At 39.9% G+C, this 21394-nt stretch overlaps 1 protein-coding gene across 3 annotated transcripts in view; it reads right to left on the bottom strand.

Moving 5' to 3' along the window:
- Window positions 1-21394, bottom strand: part of Hs3st5 (heparan sulfate-glucosamine 3-sulfotransferase 5) — a 283018-nt gene that overhangs the window by 261457 nt on the left and 167 nt on the right. The window contains exon 1 of one of the 3 annotated variants that reach the window (XM_060373198.1): window positions 20482-21051. The exons of the other annotated variants lie outside the window; for them this stretch is intronic. The gene's annotated coding sequence lies outside the window, so the exon portion shown is untranslated. Of the gene's footprint in view, window positions 1-20481; window positions 21052-21394 lie in introns of those variants that run through there. 3 annotated transcript variants of the gene reach the window in all.

Below are 21394 nucleotides of genomic sequence, written 5' to 3'. Positions count from 1 at the left end.
TTGTCTTTCAGTCCTCCTTATTCACGCATGTTAGAAACATCAGCTCCTCCTCAAAAGTACTGTCATCTTTGCATTTGGGCTCAAGACAGTCCAGCTTGAGCTTCTGATCTGAGGTTATGGGTCCTGGTAGACTGCGATTGGCCTGGAGGCTGCTTCCCAGTCCTTGGTGCCATTCCATTCAGTGGGAGCTATTTGTTACTGAGAGTGTAAGTTCAGTGGCTGGGAAGATCTTTACAGGTGTATGCAGCAAAGTTTCAATTTTATATTAACATAGTATAATATGAACTCTACTTCACAGTCTTAGATTTGACACAGTGTATAAGTGTTCCGAAGAAATCACACATTAGACATCCATGTATATGTGTTTGGCATTTGGCTGTTTACCTGATTGTGGCTTTTGCCTTATCATGCCAATGGGAGGCAAAGGAAACTCAAGCAGTCTGCGACATTCTGGTCACTTAAGAGCTCAGTGATGTGATAGAACCCTCTCTCAGATTAATTATTAAAAATCATACTTAGGAAAAAGCCTCTTTTTAATATGACTACTGTCCAGTTTGCCTCTTTTATGAAGTTTATATTAATGCAACACACAGTATATTTTCATTTATGCAGTGCTGATAGCATAAAAGCCTTTGCTGACAGAATGCTCACTTGTATTAGTAGCATTAACACAAGTAATGGAACTGTTCATTCCTTTGGAATTTCTATCACCAAAACCAGACAAGAAAATCTCTCTGTGCTGCAAATGTATTTCCTGTGCAACTGAAAAATAAATGTATTTTTAAAGTGGCTACATAATGTGTCTTTTGAAAGTGGATATATTTTCAATTTGGTTCACTACAACCCTCAGAATAAATAAACCTACCATAGTTGACTGACTTCAAAGCAACCTAACCTTAATTTAAAAGACCATACTAAAAATATTGTCTGCCCAACCTTCCCTAATCAAGTTTGAAGGAGACAGATGGGCCTGCCTTTTCCTTGCAGTGTGTTTATAGTTACTATCTACATTTGCTCACATAACACATTAAAAAAAATCAGCTGCAGAACTGGCATCACAGAAAGTGATTCCAAATTCTAAATATAAGTTATAGATTCAAAAAGGCAATAGGGCAGCCTATGAATGCTCTGCTGACAATGACCAATATCTTTTTAAACCGAAGCAGTAATTCTAAAGAAACATATTTGTGACAGGCCATTGCTGTGTAGGTCACAAAAGTGGCATTTGAAAGAATTCTCTGTCAGAGACAGTCCCTGTTCCTCTTACTAGGGAATCCACTTGGATACTGAGCTGCCGTGGACTACATCTGAGCAGGGGTTCTAGGCTATATCCATGCATGGTCCTTGGTTGGAGAAACAGCCTCAGAAAAGACCCCTGTGCCCAGATATATTTGGTCCTTGTGGAGCTCCAGTCCTCTCCAGGTCATACCAACTCCCCCTGCACTCCGCTCAAGGTTTGATTATGAGTCTCAGCACCTGTTTTGATACACTGCTATCCCCCTGAGGGAGGAGCAGCCTTGTTAGGCCACAGAGGAGAACATTGTAGCCAGTCCTGATGAGACCTGATAAACTAGGGTCAGATGAAAGGAGAGGAGGACCTCCTCTATCAGTGGATTTGGACAGGGGCAGGGAGATGAGGGAAGGAGGGTAGGATTGGGAAGGAATGAGGGAGGGGGCTACAGCTGGGCTACAAAGTAAATAAACTATAATATAAAAAGTAAAAATTTAATTAAAAAAAGAATTCTCTAAAGCATGCTTCCTTTTTACTTGTCCTCTCCCATCCCTGTATCTCTTAAGCTTTCCTTGGCTTACCTAAAAAATGACTATGCATGCTAAAGAGATGCAAGTGAACATTCATATTTAGTGGTAGAGTCATGATGGGACTCCCCAAAGACCCTGTTTCTTTAATGCTCACCATCAGTGTCTGCCCACCCCCACCCCTGCCCCAAGAATGGGCAGCATTTCTGCTACATGTTGCATCAACCATTGGCCTCTGAACACAGACAAGTTGGAGCAGAGTCTTCCAGTTGTATCGTTCTCAGGTAGAGGGGAGAAATTTATTTTTGAGAGGTGAGAGCCTTGAGACAGGCTGTGTGTAACAATGTAATATAGCACATTCCCTTCTAATACCCAGAATATAGAACCTTTTACCAGAATGAAAGGGGGACTTTTTTCTTTTTCTAGAAGTGACAAGGGAAATTGTAAGATATAATTGTTTTGGGGAATTAGGAAAGGAGCTTAAGTAAATATGCCTGAAACGTGCTTTAAAAATACTTAAATGATTAAGGATTTGTCTTTCAGTGATCAGCAGGAATGTGGGGTAGGGCAATCTAGGTAAAGCCTTTGACCTGCTTGCTACTGCCATGTGCAGGAATGCTTACATTTATCCCTGGAACCCAAAGCCTCTATCATTGTGGGCAACAGCAGAGCAGGTGACTGGCAGCAAAGGCCGTACGTACATGGAGTTCAAGAAAGCCAAGAGCTCAGTTCTCAGCCGTTCAACTCTGAATGGTTTTATTAAGCTGTCACTTCTTCATGTATAAAGGCAGGACACAGAACTCCCTTCGCAGGGTTCTAGTGAAGGTAATAGGCATTACACGCCATGGGCTTTGTGGTATGTCTTTTACAGTGCTTGCTCAGAGCATCTTCCTCTGTGTCGCAACAAGAAAACTAAAGAATGTAAAGTTATCAAATGTTCTGGGATGATTTTTGTTGTTGCTGTTTAGACAGTCTTACTCTGTAGATCAAGCTGGCTGCATTCCCATTTCAAAGATTCTTTTAAAAGACAAGCAACCTAATTTCAGAGCTGAAGAGAGCTGGTGGGTTAATTTGGAGCGACACTGAGCCAGGGTCAGCTACAGTTCTGCTTCAGTCTGTCAACAAAGACATCTCAGGAAGGATGGTACCAGCAGCCCTGGACAGGACATCGACTGTTTCCTGTTTCTTCTTAGCCTCCAAGAGTGTAAGACTCATAGGGATAAAAGAGTGAAGGGGTTAATATGAAACAAATAGAATCTAAGAGAAGAATTGATATGTATTAAAATGGTCATCATGGCATATAAAATAAAACTGCACGGAAATGCTTATCCACTCTGGCTCTCATTTAGATAACAGGCAGCGAGGTCTCATTGGCAACCAATTTAATGCCTGGGTGAGAAAACCAGGAAGTTGCTAAGCTGCATCCTGCAAGAAAGTCACACCCGTGTTTCATTTAATATCTTTCCTGAAATCGCTCATCTCTAACCTGGCCCTGGAGGGGCAAAATGTTTCTTTCTTACACAGGCTTCTGGTTTCAACTCATCACTTTTATTCATCATTTACACATGGTTTTTGATAACCAGTCATGGTACAATGTAAGAAAATCCTTGGACCTCAAAATGTTTCGATACAATGTTAGCTTGATAGTTCTGACTCTATTTTAAAAATATATAAATGCCTTTTCCCAAAAATTATTTCATTATTTATGGGGCTAGGATTTATTTACTAAAACTCCCTACATATATTCTTCCATCAAGATAAATTTATTGACTTATCATAATGTTCTTATCTTACCTTGTAATGTTCTTGTCTTTTCCAGCAAAAGTCTACTTGAACCTTTGGAACAACTCATCCAAATGTGCAAAATCTGTGAATACACTCTCCATGCAATGATGTTGTGAGAAGCCTCGGCAGGTATAGCCAAAGACATTGGTGTGGGCAAGAGCTAAGCTGTGAATGAGTCCCCAGAGTAGGCTTTTCTCACATTGATGAGTCAGTATGATCAAAACCCAAGCTTTATAGTGACTTCCATGGCTGATGTGGTCTTAGCAATTTAAGGAACATTAAAAGAAGGAAGGAAAGGAAGGAAGGAAGGAAGGAAGGAAGGAAGGAAGGAAGGAAGGAAGGAAGGAAGGACTTCAGCCATAAAACTGGCTAACCAACTACTAATTCCTTATTTAGATGATATTGCGATTGGTTCCAGGGCAATAACTCTGAGAAAGGAGATTTAAAGAACCCCTGGAAATCTGTAGGGCTGGCCTGAGGTAGGAATTAAGCACTGAATGTGTGAGTCTAATCCCTCACACTCTGAGTGAGTGAATAGCTAAAGGACCATCTGCAGGACATCCACATGCCCTGTGCAGTATCACATCTATCTTAAGGCTGAGCCTCAGAAAGGTGGTACAAGCATCATGACCCCATGCTTACGATGAGATTATTTAGCCAGGGACAGCTAACGAGTCGTAAGAACCTAATCAGACTGCAAAAGAAGCCTAGATTCGTGCCAAAGGCTGAAGAAGCTCTAACTATGGAATAAAGGTAGTTTAGCCTAATGTGGATAACAGTTTTGTAATTGGTTTAAAAGTGTTGGAGAAGAAATGTGATTAAAGTAGAATTTCCTTGCAATGGCTTGCTGGTTGAAGGGAGACAGCTCCATTAGGATATGGAAGGCAAGACTGGTCTGAATATGGAATCTGTATGTGAAATGTGATGAGAGGTGGGAAAAGAGTGTTCCAAATACTTACTGCATGGGGATGTTCAAATTACTCATTGATTATGCTCCCTGTCAGGATAGGGTTTTTTCAAATCACCAATAAACCAGATTTCAAGACAAACAACAACACAGCCACCAGAACATTAGTTATACATTCCTTGTCCTGCAACCAAGGCATCTGAGGAAAACACTTAAGTACCTACGGAGCTGTGGTCTCCTTCCACCGTGACTGAAAAAGCAGGGCAGAGTTAGGTTACTGCAGCAGGCATGTCTGTCAGAGACACCTGAATTGACAGGGACCAGAGCAGGGTTAAAGCCTTCAAAACCCCATCCCCTAATAATTTCCTCACTAGGCAGGCTACGCCTCTCAAAGCTTCCTCAACCTGCCAAAATATTAGCCCTCTTTGGGGCAACGTGCATTCAAAACATGGATGTGGAAGGCTTTTCAGAGTCAAACCATAACACCAACTAAAATGGAAACAACACAGAGGGGAACAAAGAAAGAGAGGAGAGGAACTGAGAAAACACACCCAGTTTTGTCCAGTATCTGTGCTCTTAGGAAGGTGTGATTGTGTTTCGATTAATCCTATTTCGTGTTTACTGTGTACATTTTTCTCCTCCTAGAGCCCTTTCTACTACTTTTCTCTCACACCCCTTTTCTACTCCTCTGTTCTTTTCCCATAATGCGTCATAAATGATTTAATTCACTTGTTGATGGTCTACTCTATGTCAAGAAATATTTTAACATGCTGAGGGAATACTGGTGAACAAAATTTCCTGCCTTTAGGGGAATTACCATTTTGAATCGTAGAAGGGAGAGAAATAATAATGAATAAATCTGTCTTTAATTTTAGGTAATGCTTTACTTCTTTGCCTGACTCACTAAAAGCAAGGGGCTGCTTTGTTCATCCCTGACACACACAGTAGGACCACAATCATTTACCTGATGCTTGATATCTGACATTCTAACAACAGTATGAAAATCAATGACATTCCTAAAAAAAGAACATCTGAGTCTCCCCACTCAACACTAATTTGTGAGCTAGCACAGTAATTAGAGCAGTTGGGTGGTAGTCTCCAATTTTAGGTCTAATTTGGGGAAGTTTTGTAGTTGCAATACTGAGTTGCCAAACATGCCCACTTCCAGTGATCAAAATACCTTTTTTTCTGGTCAAATCCCTTGGCTCTTATAAACCTACAATGAAGAATCGCTATTCTCATTTGCTTTCTAAATTACAAAAGAAGAACAAAACCCTGCTTTAAAGATGTAGTTGATAGAATACTAAGATCTCCAGCAGAGCTTCTCATCTGGGGTATTGGTAAAGCTTTGTGGTTTAATATTCAGATGACTCAATCTGTCCTAATTGAATAACGTACTGTTATTGGCATTTAATATCCACACAACTGCTATGTCTTAGAAGTTGCTTTTAGTAAAATCTCCTAAGGTACAGGAAGGCTCAGAAGATGTTTCCCTTCAAGAGAAGGGTTCATGTTTCCCAAAAGAGAAAACCTATTCTTTAGCTTGCACACATTTATTTTGTCCTCAGCCTGTAACTGTGAGTAGAAGGGTCGCAGTGTCCTGATGAGTGGGTGTTATGCTGGACTGAGCCTCTGGGTTCCTCTTGTTCTTCTCCCTACTGCCCTTGCAAGCTCCCTCCTTACCCTTTGGTTTATGTCCACTAGAAGTGAGTAGAAATGAAAGCAAAGATGAAAGGCAAAGTGCTGATGAGTTTGCTGCTCAGTTCTTTTGAGCATCAGTTTAGGGTTTCTTTATGCAGATCCATCCTGCCTGTTATTGCCATAGACACAGGGTCTGACTTTAAGACTATAGCACATATGATGGCAAATTACAAGATGGCAGTATTTTAGACTGAGGTTATTATTACAACTTGAGAAATAAATACTATCTACATAACTTAAGACAGTGCCATAAAAACACTCTATATGAGCTTCACAAAAGCAACTTTTACATATCCCTGAGTAACAAGTTTAAATGGTTAAAAACAGTAAAAATAGTGTAAATTAAGGAGTGGCAGTATTTCTTTTTTTTGTCATCTTGATACTCATTTTTAAAATAGCCACACCCATTCATGTACTGTGAGCTAATAATGCTGTGCTGGAGGGGTAGTACTGCCCAAATACTGAACACAAATTGCAATGCTTCAAGTCCCGGCAGTGTAGGTTTAAACTTGGGAAAAAAATGGTAGTGCTGACAAATGGAATAACAGTGGAAGGAGACAGAAAGTCAAATAAATGGACATTGCATTTGATTTTAAAGTTTTTAGAGTCTATACAAATTCTAAATTTGATCATATGTGCTTTTGAAATACTCTGTAACCAAGAAATGTCTGCAAGATTAAAAGAAAAAGGGGAAGCAAAAGAGGAAGAGGAAGAGGAAAAAGAACTGAGCAGAAGAGAGGCAAGAAGAGGAGGAAAAGGGGAGAGGAAGAATTTTTTTTTTCTTTTTTTTTTCATCAATTACACTTTATTCATTCTGCATCCCCCCATAAGCCCCTCCCTCCTCCCATCCCAATCCCACCCTCCCTCCTCCCTCTGCTTGCATGCCACTCCCCAAGTCCACTAATAGGGGAGGTTCTCCTCTCCTTTCTGATCTTAGTCTGTCAGTTCACATCAAAAGTGGCTGTAATTTTAAAAACCTACAAATGTGCAAGGAGTATGTTTCTGTCTCTGATAACCAAATACCCCAAACTCTAACCCAACACACACAAACATATAAACAACGACATACAACTCCAAAATGAGAGCCAATTGTTGGCTTTGGACTACTTTTTATCTTTGGACAATCTGTCTGTTTTCCTAAAAAAAGGAAAAAGGAAAAGAGAAACACTTTACAGCTACTGTTTTTCTCTCTTTTTGTAAAATCATAGACACTCCCACACAGCACAAGCTCAGTTCCAGCCAAACTGTGAGCGTGCATGACTTTAAATAGAAAAGCAGGTCTTCCATTTCTGCTAGCAAAGTCACCTCATACTGCTGGAGCTAAACATGTAATAATACTTTATTGTCATGAGCAGGAATCTTCTTTGCTAATTAAATGCAGCTGTCAGTAATTACTCCTTGTCAGTATAATCTATTTTTGGTTGCTCTACTCTAAATGATAAAAAAGTGGGGGGGGGCTAATATTGAGAGTGTGGGATAAGCAAGGTGACTGCCTACTTCCTCACTATTTTACAAATGATGACTGAATCACTTCCTTATTCCGGTGACGTGTTAAATGGACTATTCTGTATGAGGCTAGCAACACGATGATAAAAAGTTACAATATAAATTTGCCTTTACTTTAAGATCTAAAATCTCAATACCACCCCTCCCTCTTAGCATTTTCTTAACAGCTTAGCATTTTCTCAGCACTACCAAAATTTCCTAATGCCTTATCCGAAGGTACAGCTGGAAACAGGCATCAAATCCACACGAAAAGCAGAGAGCAAGCCACTGAAATCACCACCAGTCTGCAGGCGCCTTCCAGTCAAACTGGGTTAGAAGAGGAGGAGAATCCCTTTTGAGGAAGAATAGTAACTTTCTTTGTGTGCCTTTTCGAGGATACTCAGCCGGGTTCTCTGGGAAAATGTCAAACCAGTTTAAGCCTCTGAATTTAAAAAAAATAAAACTTTCAAGATCTTTGTATATAATATCAACAGATCTGCACCTGCGATACTAAAACAAGGGTCTGGGCAAAGTTGACACAGCCTGACCCACTGAGATAGGAACTGTGGCAGCCACAGATGCTGGTATCCTGTCCAAGGTCATGGGGATGCCCATCCCTGACATCACAAACAACAGAGTGGAATCTGAAGTCCCAAAGAGTTATATGACAGGCTGGTAGGAGGATCAAGAAGGAAAATAAGCTCTGCAGGATGCACAGTATGAGAGAGGGTTGGCATGTGAGCAGCTTCACCTCGCCGGGTATAAAAGACTTCCAACATGCTCAGAAGACCCAGACCGCATCATCCTTCTCCCAGCATCTCTTTTTATGTGCGGCACTCCCAATAGGACCCCACTAGTTATTAATTACCTTGTATAGCTCCCTAGAAATTTGGCAGCAACCATTCTTGATGTTACTTAAATATGTATGGCATGTGTAAAAAGCATGTTCATATAAACATCTATTCGTACCAGGGAAAGAAAGGTTTTTCAGAGGCAAAACGATGAAAAGTAACATGAAAGAATATAAATGCATGTAAAGACATACAGACAAAAGACACAAACTTACATAGTCTCCACAGTCCATTGGGGTAGCATAAATGCCTCACATTTCACTACCCACTCGAGCTGTATCTGCTGAGAAAACTTGAGCTAATCCTAAATGTTCTTATTTCTTAAAAAAAAGATAGAAACAATAATAGTAATAGAAGAAATTAAAGAGACACGGAGGGCCTTCAAAAAAGGATTTATTGAAACAGAAAACTTCAAAAGACAAAAGTGGATCATAGGTAGGGCCACTAATGGTTATTTTTTAATTTTTAATTTAATGGGTTTTTTTCACCTACCCCACTGAGTCCACAGAGAGGCCGGTGTCTCCTGGAGTCAGTCTTCTGTATCAGTTGACTGTGGTCCTGGAGCATTGCAGGTCTCAGTGGCCAACTGCTAAATTTTGACTTATTGTCATTACACTGATTAATGTGGTGAGCACTTTAGTAAGATTCCAGGCAGCAGAGCCAAGAACACACCTTGGAACCCTTGCCTTGATAAAGCGTAGATTTTGTTTTTCACACGAGCACACACAGGTCCCCAGGTGCCACAGCCACAGAGATCCTCATGTTCCTTTACCTCACTTTCCCACACCAGGATCTCCTCGTCCAGTGTGTGTAACCATCATCTCTCCTCCCCAGCTTCTCTCAAAGCACCTAAAAATATTTCTCTTTGAGCTCTCTTTACCATCTCACACAGCCTGGCATGGAGACCAACAGGGGAAGTCTACGATGTCTGCCCAAGCCTATCTCAGGCCAGATTCTCTCTGTACGGAAGACTGCTAGACGGAGGGGTGCAGCATGACCTCAGTCACTTCAGGGCTTTCTGGCATTTTCCTCAGCGTAATTCCAGTCTCAACCATCTTCGTGTTTGGATGGTCATCCACTTACAGTTCACAAGACTTTTGTTCAACTTTCCAAGATTTCAGGTATTTTGAAACATTTTAATTAGAACGTAGCAATTGTCCATAATAAATTTTACTATAGTATTATCACAGGTACAGGTACACACACACACACACACACACACACACAAATTTATCCAAGTCCTGGTTAAGCAAACTTTTAAAATACAGTGGCCAGCAAGATGGCTCAGCAGGTAAAGGCACTTACTTACTGCCAAGGCTGATGTCCTGCGTTCAATCCCCAGGAAGCACAAGGTGAAAGTAGGTAACTGAGGCCTACAAACACTCTGTCACACAGTGCATAAATGAAGTAATTAAAATTTAAAATACTGATAAATCTTCACAATGAGAATTTCAAAGTAAAAATCCAAAGGAAACCTGCCAAGATTAACTTAGTTCTCTTATAACAGTTTTTTTTCTTTGTCTCAGTTTTAAGATATAAGATGACATTGGTGTACCTGGATAGGTAATAATATTTGTTAATGTTTTATGTCATTTACAAGGGAAATAAAATATCCAGCACTATATTTAACTGTGTATTCTTACTTCTGATTTCAGAAAGGGTATGCCACATACGTCAGCTAAACGTTTATTCAAGTGATGGATTCCTTATCTGAAATGCTTAAAATTCAGATAGTTTCCAATTGAGGATTATTATTTGTGTATATTTGGCATGGGAGCAAGTATAAATAGAAAATTCATTCATCTAACATGCACTTTATTCTATGCTTTCAGTTTTACACACTTTTTTTTACTGCACTTGTGTTTTAACTGATTTGTAATGTGAAATCAAATATGGAATTTTCCATTTGTGGCATCATGTCATCACTTAAAAACGTGTACAATTTGAATCACTATAGATGCTGAATTTTTAAATGCATTTCTCGGTCTTTAGTCTATATACTGTGTTAAATATGTCAATATGTTCATATTATGGTAATAATCAAGATAATTTTTGAAGATAATATATTTTACATATTGAAGAGAATTTTTATTTCATTCATATTTGTGGTTACTTACTAGGGAATGGCCACCCATATATAAAAACCTTCTTTCCATGTGTTTACTATGAAATATGCTCACCAACATTCTGCTGTTTTCTTCAGTGGTAAATAAGCATCTGTAATGGGATTATCATATGTCATTAGTTTATCTTTTGGTCTTATTGAGTTTTCAATTTTGTTCAGGATAAAATAGTTTAATTTCAGATGTATCTCAAATAGCCACAGTAGAATAAGATTTTTCAGAATTTTAATTACATTAAGTAGATAATAATTGGTTAAATGTGTCTCCCGCTTTATGAGAAAAATAATATTAAATATGCAGTATGATTATATTATATAGTTAAAAGATTTTTAATAGAAAAGTCTCAAAAAATGAGGGGTTTCATGGACTATCATGAAACCACTTAAATCTTTCTTAATCTTGAAGGTACAAAATAAAAAATAGTCCAATTCGCCACAGACCATTATTAGGGAAACAGAGTTCCAAATTTACTTTTAAAATTAGTAAGCAGCAGGGTGTGGTGGTGCATGCCTTTAATCCCAGCATGCGGGAGGCAGAAGCAGGTGGATCTCTGTATGTTCCGGGTTAGTCTGGTCTACATAGTGATTTCCAGGAGAGTCAGGGCTACACAGAGAAAGCCTCTCTCAAAAAATCCAAAATGAAATTAATAATTAATGTTAATAGGTGGATGCTTCCCATAGATACTTAAAATTAGCAGAGAAAAGGATTTGAGGGAAGAGGCCAAAGAGAGGGAAAGGCTTTCCCTGCCCTCCTAGCATTCTCAGACCATCTTCATTTTCTCTTCTTCCTGTCATTTAGTATTCCACAGATACTTGTTTCCTTGCTAGTTGGTTTGATCATAAAGCCTATAAGTTTCTTAAGAGAAGGCTTAAGCCTCTATGTCTTCAACCTCAAGCCCACTCCCTGACACACAATAGTCACTCAACAAATGACCACTAAAATAAGTCAGAAAATTTACCATGAGAGAGAAAAAGGAATAACAAAGTTAGGCAGAGGAAGGGAAATGATGGCTATTTTTCAATAAAGAGGTAGATAGTACTTCCTTAATTCCAGACACTGTGACCACACTGGTGGTACAGGCTTAGGATCACTTGAGGGGAAAGTGGGTGTATATGAGTGTGTGGCAAGGAAATATGAAACAACCCTCAAACTGCACAGAGGGTGATCAGTGAGTGCTACAGCAGATTATCAGAAACCTAATCCATTCTGGTTTGGCAATGAACTTCAAAGAAAGACACAGGTAGTGAACTAAAGAGAGGCGATGAGGAAGGTAAAAAGCTAGAAAGGCAATAAACACTTAAACTTACGTGTTCGAAGTCATGGTCATATGAAGGGACACGGCCCGTTCTTTCTTAGAAACACACACACAGTGGCTGTGCTATCCTGGGAGAGTGACAGAAGGTGATTCCAGATTTTGTCATTGGAAAAGTAAGACAGAGCTAGCAAGGATATTGTGTAAGTTTGAATTTGCTACAGAAATCAAGCAGGGAGGATTGTGTGCTCAGCTTTACAGTTAGAAGCCTTTAGGAGGTACTAAAGAGAAGACTTGAGGCTGATGGAGAGGTTATCGTGATTCAGGTAGATGTCTCAATAGCCTGAACTAAAGTGGAAGCTAGTGCTAGTGAGACACAGGTGCTCATGAGCAGGATGCTCATGTCTCTGAGACAGTGTGGAGCAGGAGGAGCAATACAAGATTATATCTGTTTCCCATTATGATCCTTGTCACTATTCTGTTTCTCACTGTTCTTCGATATCTAGGTAAAGGACTTTGCCAGTACAGGAGAACAAAATAACAAAGTACTTGAGAGAAGAGTTATAGTTCATGAGATTTCTTAAGCCATTTGCTAATGTACATAATTGGGAGTCCATTATTTTGAAGAATTTCAAAGCTCTAAAACTGTGCTGCCATAGTAACCCCTGACTGCCTCTACTCATTTATTTCAAAGTGGATAGGGTATGACACTAACATAAACATCTAATTATGAAATTCTACCCAAAGGAAATCAGAAAACAACAATATACTTAACACTAAAACTTTTGGTGTGCCTGGCATTGCTATCAAGACAATAGCCGATAACATGCTATCCTTTGAAGAGTCAGATACTGATGTTATGCTGCTACATCTCATGTAGATTCAGAAACAGTGTATTAAAACCATATTTTACAAGAGTAAGATGAATACAAGTCTTTCAACCAAACATCTGTTTGCCCATGGCCCACGAATCTCTCACACACCCTGACCCTGTCCTGCTTGCTGCCTCTGTCCTCTCCCTTAGCCCCCTCACCCCTCAGTGTGAGCGTCTCAGTTCCTGCCTCCTGGATTTTGATATGTCCACAGAAATAAGCCCTGTCTTTTTATAACATATGCTAAATGTCATGGACATATGGGCGAAGGATAACAATCCAGAAAAGCCCAGCCCCAGAGAAGCAAAATCCACGACAGGAAAGTGCAACTCAAAGCCTTGCTGGGCATCCTGCTGAGAGGAGGGCTTCAGACACAGAGGTCTGTCTTTCACAGAGGCTTGCCACTCCGAAGTCTCATCACTCACAAGGCTTGTCACTCCCACAGACCTGTCACTCACAGAGGCCTGTCACTCACAGAGGCTTGTCACTCACAGAGGCCTGTCAACCACAGAGGCTTGTCACTCACAGAGGCCTGTCACTCACAGAGCCTTCTCACTCATTCACAGAGCCCTCTCACTCACTCACAGAGCCCTCTCACTCACTTGGGCTTGTCACTTTCCCATGCCGTGTTCCTGATAATAAGTTTCCTTCTGGTGCCTTCTTATCCTGTCTCCTTAGCTCACAAACTAGATGCAGTTAGGAATTTGAAGTTTGGGGCAGCTGTCTGCCCAGTTGAGGAAATCCTACTTGCAAGCAAGGTGAGTTCCACTACTGCATCCAATGTAGTTTGATCCAGCAGGATACTGATAAACTTTTTAAAACCTACTTGAAAATAGATATAAAAGTTTGCTAAAACTAGTGTTGTTTAATTCATTGCTTATGCAGCAATTATGTACACTTGTGAAAAACAGTGTGAAATGACAAACCAAGAAATAAAACAGTTTTAAAGGGAAGATGTGTGGTAAGGAAGACACAGGGAAATAAAGAGGCATAGGGGTAAACTTTGAACCTATTAATCAAATATAATTTAATAGTTCATTAAATGAAAATTACATAGACAGGCATGGGTATCTAAGCTGTATGAGCTTAAAAAGGAAGTGACGGAATGAGTTTCTAAAATAAATGAGTTACCAACAGAGAGAGAGAGAGACAGAGAAATCTAAGAACTGAATTAAACTTTTAAAAGATGTAAGCTGTTTAATAAAAATACCGAGATAAAGCTTTTCTCTTTATGCAATGAATTCTATCTATACAGTGTAAATTATGAGCCCAAAGAATATCTGTATATCTCACAACTTTTAGTTGATATTGAACGTCAAGAGATTAACAGGTATTTTGGTGGCTTTAACAGAAACCTGTTTCCCCCAGTTACAGTGCCTGCACTGGAGGAAGTAGATTGCAAGCACTGTCAGAACAGGCCCAGCAGGACTTCAAGCTGGGCACTGTCGCACTAGCCTGTCACCATAGCACTTGGTAGGCAAATGGAGGGGGATAGTTGCACATTTGAGGTCAGCTGGGTCTGCATAGTGAGTTACAGTGCAGAGATGCTGGGCCTCCAAAGTGAGACAAATAAACAAGCAAAACAACAAAACAAGACAAGACAAAGACAGAAGCGCTATAGCCAGGCTTTTATAAGACTGAATTAGCTCTCACATGAGCCCTTGTGCCTTCTTTAAAGTTCCATCCATGTCCTTGCCCTACTACATGGTGGTTCTTAGCATGGGTAAGTGCTCTATCACTGAATCAGACCCACAGCTACTTACATTCTATGTTAGACATGGGCCTTTAAGTCCAGAAATCAAACTTAAGGTTTGAAACATCTTTCTTTGTGCTCTTCCTTCAGCAGTGAGAGAATACAAAGAACCTGTGCTTTACAGCCCAGAACCTTGTGATTCAGTCCTATGAATATTGGACATGACATGGCTGTTCCATTTAATCATCCGGGTGTTGTCACAACGATGATGATGCTGTCACAAAGATGGTGCTGTCAGCAGGACCAATTGCTGACTCATATCTGACACTCTACAACTTTTATATAAGTTATCATGAGAAAGTCTATGAGTGACATTTCTGCCACCACACAACATTTAAAATCAATAAGAATTAGACATATAAACTAGGATAAACATACTAAAATCTGTACACCTAAAGAAGCTAATCAAGAAGGAAGACTGGGTAAAATGATCAATCCTCATTCAGAAAGGCAAAGAGGGTGGACATCAGAAGAGGGGGAAAATGGGGAACAGGACAGGATCCTATCACAGAAGGTCTCTGAAATATTCTACCCTGCAGGGTATCAAAGTAGATGCTAAGACTCATAGCCAAACTTTGGGCAGAGTACAGGGAATCTTATGAAAGAAGGGGGAGAAAGAAATACCTGGAGGGGATAGGACTTCCACAAGAAGAGCAACAGAACCAAAATAATCTGGACACAGGGGTCTTTTCTGAGACTGATTCTCCAACCAAAGACCATTGATGGAGATAGGCTAGAACCCCTGCACAGAGGTAGCCCGTGGCAGTTCAGTGTCTAAGTGGGTTTCCTAGTAGTGGGAACAGGAACTGTCTCTGATATGAACTGATTGGCTTGCTCTTTGATCACCAAGCCCTCAGAGGGTACAGCCTTACCAGACCACAGAGGAAGACAATGCAACCACTCCTAATGAGACCTGATAGACTAGGATCAAATGGAAGGGGAGGAGGACCTTCCCTATCAGTAGACTGGGGGAGGGGCATGGGTGGAGAAGAGGAAGAGAGGGTATTGGGAGGGGAAGAAGGAGGGAGCTACAGGTGGGATACAAAGTGAATAAACTGCAATAAATAAAAATAAAAATAAAAATGCTAAGCAACTTGCTCCAAGGTGTCACAGGTGAGCTGTAGTGAAAGCAGAGTCCAGCTCACCCAGCTCTGACCAGTCTGGTAGTTGTACTATGATAAATATCCGCATCCAAGAACATTTGATTACTGTGCGTTTCCTCTGGGACTTGAGTTAGCTAACATGGCAGAAAGCTTCATAGTGACATTTTAATATGTTTGCAAATAGTTCCCCTAACTATACTCAAATAACAAGATCTCTAATATTTATGATGGGCCAGTTGTGCCTCCTCATTAGCACTTTAAAGATTTTGGTATTTAATGTTAATCATGTCTTTTTATGTCCTTTAAAAATAAAAGACACAATTACAGGCACTCATCCCAGTTTCTAAATGTAAGCGTTTGAATCAATTTATATTTTTCACACTCCTTACACTCTCTTGTTTTGTTCTACCACCCCATTTCACAAAGATTATTATTCCACATGGCTTCAGTGATGATTCATAGATCATGACTGAAACCAACGTGAAACAGAAAGTGTCTTTTAGACAAGGAATGACATTATGACTATAAAATACACAGTGTAATTATGAAGATGTTTTAAAGGTTCTCACTTTTGTTTTGCCTCTGGACAAGCAACTTACGGAAAAGCCTGCTTCAGTTCATACGGCAAACTATTGTATGCAGATGAGGTTGACAAGGTTAAGCCACATCTCACACCTTTTATAAAAGTTAGATTTCTTTGGCCTGCACTGAGGCATTGACCTCAGTGCAATAAGTTCACATTATAAGGATATTATGGGAAGCATAAACCATTCAGTATCAGATCTTCTATGCTATTAAAACTGCTTAAGTATGGCATCAGTTCTTAAAGTTACCTAATTTAAAAGTAGCTGAACCTTAGGAAATTACTGAGTCCATTAAAAACTACATTAAGGTGCAAGACTGCACTCCAGTCTCGCCTAAGTTCAGGCTATGTCACTGTTTCATTACAATGGCCTTCACTGGAAATTACTCATGAATTCACTCTAAGTTAAAAACCATTGTAAATCTCAGGAGCCAGAATGTATTTCACATTATATTGAACTTGCTGCTCACTTGAGCTTCTGCTGTTTGAGGTTGATATGATAATCAACACAACCAAATAGGACTTAGGAGAAGAAAGAGCTGATTTGGCTTAAACTTCCACATTACCATGCATCCTGGAGGTCAGGAGTTCATGGTAGCACACTGGAAGCAGAGAAGGAAGCAGAGATAATGGAGTAAAACTACTTACTGGCTTGCTTAGGACTACCTGAGGCTACTGCTGGCACCACCCATGGTGGACTAGGTTCTCACACATCAATCAATCATTACTCAAGACAAGAACCCACAGACGTGTTCACAAGCCAAACAGACGTAAGCAATTCTTCGACTGAGGCTCTCTCTCGGTTACTCTAGTCTGTGTAAAGATAACAAAAACTAACCATCACATACTTTATTTAAGTAAACTTAAAAAAAAAAAAACTATTCAAAAGCAGGGGAATAGTATAGGAGGCTCCCTGGGATCAAATATCTGCTTTGCCATTTCGTAGCTATAGAACCTTGGCTGTCATTTTGCAAGACAAAGCCCCAAATTTTCTTATCTCCAAAATGGACATAAGGGAAATATGTATTTTCCCTCTGCAAGATAGAGCATGACAAAGAAGTTGTAGAAATAAATGTGCTATTGTTACTAGAGTACTTTAGAAAGTGCTAGGCCCACACTCATGGATATTATATCTTCTAATCAAATTGTTCATAAACACTTATCACTCCACAATTCTTACACTTCTGAAACACTTGTAAGTCTAAGGATGACACTCACTTTACAAATCACATATGTCACAAAGAGATGACCTTCATGTCAGCCAATTATTACAACACACAGTTATAAACAAAGACTAACATGGAAATATATACTCTCTATATGTATGTGAATTTGTGTATGTATACATTATATTTGCTTATATTTACATACAAAACTTGATAGAAACTACTATTCAAATAGTTCTTAATACAAACACAGCTTTTTTCATGAAACTTTTCAAAATAATAGAAAATAATCCATTGCACAAAATATTAATAATTAATTTCACAGATAGTAAAACTTGCATATATTTAGAAAGATTATTTTTCCTTACCTGTACATTAACTAGAGGGATTTGCAAATGTAACAATCTTTTTTATTTTAACAATTTATAAGTTTTAACTATTTTGGAGTTTGTTTGATTAGTGACTTAAAATGTAGTCATTAATATTTTGATTTAGTTGCACTTCACCTGTAGAAGTGGGGTACTGCATGGTTCTCAAAAAGAGAAGTATTTGGGTTATAGCAAGAGAAAAACTTGTTAACAGGGAAAAATATGCCTATGCTTTTAAGAATTCATAGTAAGTTGCTGGAAAAATGAAAGCATCCTACTGTCCTAAATAGCAGCACTCCAGCATTCCGTAATGAAAAGCTACCAAGTCACCTGGCTTCGAATTTCCTCTATTTTGCTCCCTCAAATAAATAAATAAGTAAATAAATAATTAAATAAATAAATAGTGGACAGGACCTGAATAAAGAAAAACCTGTTATTTGAACAATTATTCCTTTTTCTTATTTTTTTGTCCCCACACTTCTCAGTTGTTTCCTTTAAATAAATTATAATAATCCCATTATCAAACAATAAGTACTCAATTATAATATTAAACTATTATAATAAAATATTGCACAGAAATTAAAATTGTGCACATAAAGCAAATAAAATGTGTAAATACTCAAATAATTTCTGTTACCCACTCAGTGTCACAAATCACATTATATTCCTACATATGATACAGTCAGTTTTAGTAAGTGCTCTTCTTCTTTTCCATCAATAAATAGTGTCTTTTACTGGGCAGAGTTATTTTATTCATGAATAAAGGCTACTACCATTAAAAACCCCAAGATATGCCCAGAGAGTCAAAGAAAATTCTTCCCAAATAAAATTTCTCTAAGAACTTTCATTTTTTTTCTCTTAGAAAGAATCTAAACAACCATGATTGTTAACTTCCTAATTTGCATATAATTGCATTATTAAAAGGTATTGCTGCTGCAGAGATTAGGAAAGTACAGGGATGAGGAAATGAGGAAGCAACACACTATTCTATGAATTCACTTTTCTTTTCTGAGGCAACAGGAAGATCTGCATTTATTCATAAGTGAATACTAATGATGTATTGAGATCTGGCCCTGCTCCATAGAAGTATACAGAGAGACAGAGTTAGAAATGAGACTCAGTGCAGATTCATGACTTACTCTAAGAACTCAGACAAGTCACCATAGGATTAGAGACAATGTTGGCTATGTGAAGTTGAGTCATCTAAATGACACGTCAGCTAAAAATAATGGCAGGGCTGGGAAAAACAAAGTTGGCTACCCTAATATCTCATGTGACTTTTGAGTCAACAGCTCTTTGTTGATCACCTACTTTGGGGAAGATACTGCTTCCTTAAGAAAGCAACTGCTCTGCTGTTCCATTTACCCAGTGTAGGAGCAAACACCCGCTTGCAGCAATAATCTTCCCTTGTTTTAAATAATGGCCCCGCTCAGCTACACTTATTGTGGCTGCTCCTCATGTGCTCAAGAAATACTTTTTGAAAGAGTGCAAATTCAGTGAGGAGGAAAGTTATTCATTCAAGAACATCTGTGTATGCCTGCAAAATGGCAAGAGGAGTGGAGCCAGCGTGTCATCCACACTGAGTCTGGAAAGCTTCTGCACACAGATGTCAAAGGGAGTGTCTTCAAACATTAAGCTTTGAGGGCTGCTTTATCTAGAAACTAGGACCTAGGACTGCTGGGACTACTCAGCAAATGCCCTGCCCATAATTTCCCTCATAAGTTGTTTAGGGATATCTATTTGAAAATAGTTCACATGAGTAATGACGTCTATTCTTATCTTATTAATCGAGGAAAGAACATATTTAACTAGCAGAGGGTAAATTGGAGGAGAAGCCAGAGCTATTATTCTCACCCAGTTAATACTGCAGTGAAGACAGCTCTATTCAAACAATAGTTTCCTTCCCACTATTGTTCCTTGTACTATTGCCTTGCGTTTTAGAGCAATTCACTAGCAAATAACTTTATTTTCTCTGAGCGGCTTGTCGGATACTAACCCAGTCACTGCAAACAGTACCAGTTGCAAACAAGCATAATGAAAAAGGTAAAGAAAGCTGCTTTTTGTTTCTCCTGCTAAGAACGTCACTAATTTAAGAAAAAAGACAAAAAATCATGAAGAGGAAGAACAGAGGTAACTTTAATAGCAATTAAACATTTTTTAAAATGGGTATATTTGATATTCAAATTTGGTAATCACTATTTTATCCTCTTCAGCAGTTTCTGTGAAAAGGAGACAGATATGTTGGAATTGAATTGTAGCATGGAAACACCTGTCCAAAGCTCTGAAATATGTACAGAACATTGAACAACACCCTTTAGACGCACCCACTTTTACGACTGCCAACAAGTCAGTTTAGAAAGAAGCAGTACCACCAAGAGGATGTCGGCCCATTTCATTCCCACCCCAGACCTTGCATGCCATTTATCAGGCCCAGTTTACATAAATCAGAAGAGAGTCACGAGGCAATTAAATGTATCCACAAAGTAATATGATGCAAAGCACTTTACAAACATTAAATGCACCCTGAAGACATTTCCCATGGAATAACAGATGCATACACAGAGAGACTGAGGGGGGAGGAGGGAGAGGGAGGGAGGGAAACAGAAGGGTGAGGAGGAGAAAAGAAAGAGCAAGAGAAAAGAGAGAGAAAGAGGGAGAAAGAGAGACAAAGACCGAGAACACAAAAGGAGGAAAGAACCAAGAACACATATATTTCAGCAGTAGCTTTCCTGGGTCAGTGCACCTAAGAAGGGAAACCTGAGAACTGCGCTCACCAGGATGAAATGACTCAGGAGTAGCGCTAGGGGTTTGCCTGGTGTGCACCTGGAACCTGAAGCACCCAAGGCCATCCACAGCAGGCAGGTTTTCCTTCCTCCCTGGGTAGTGTTCTAAGTCGGGAGGCAGGAGTCAGCGCCGCAGTGGCTCACAGCGGCTGGACACCTCTTACAAATTAGAATTTGATCACCTCCTCGATTGCATCCATCCTCTGTGTGTGTGTGTGTGTGTGTGTGTGTGTGTGTGTGTGTGTGTGTGTGACAGGAGGGAGAGAGAGGGGGGGATTGAACAGAGAAATGAGAAATGACCCTAGGAGGGTCTCGTTCAAGAGTGGACACCCACTTTCATGGTAATGGAACTTCTGCCTACTCTCTGTCTGCCTCTTGCTTGGGCCTCAGTGCATCTCACAGGCTTCAAAGCTACGGTGTAACTCTAGATGACAGTACACAACCAGGCCAGAAGTAGCCAAGCACGAACCCCCAAACTCTGCTGAGCGATCATCAGTGAATGCATGTTCTGGATCTGACTCTAAGAGAGCCCTGGATGTAGGTCTCTGGTCAAGACAGACAGACAGACAGACAGACAGAAAGGCGGGCGGGCAGGCAGGCAGGGGGGCAGGCGGGCAAGAGGGAAGGGGGAAAGGGGTCAGGCGGGCAGGGGTCAGGCGGGCAGGGGTCAGGCGGGCAAAGTTGGAGACAGAACACTAGTTTCGCTTAAGCAATTGCTCCCGCTGTTTTTCTTGTCCCATTAGGTTTAACCCCCACCCCAACAAGGGGCTCAAAGTCTTTCCTAGAAGGCGCCTAGAAAAACCGCGCCCCACAAAGTGCTTGGGGCAGACGGATGCCCCCTCTAGGTGACTCCCCTTCTCACTTTACCACAAATCCAGAAGGTCCGCGCCTCCAGTCCCCGCGA

This window comes from Meriones unguiculatus, chromosome 20 (assembly GCF_030254825.1).
Source record: "Meriones unguiculatus strain TT.TT164.6M chromosome 20, Bangor_MerUng_6.1, whole genome shotgun sequence".
NCBI classification, from domain to species: Eukaryota; Metazoa; Chordata; class Mammalia; order Rodentia; family Muridae; genus Meriones; species Meriones unguiculatus.
The sequence above is the reverse complement of the archived record's forward strand: the minus strand, read 5'-3'. Positions and strand labels throughout refer to the sequence as shown.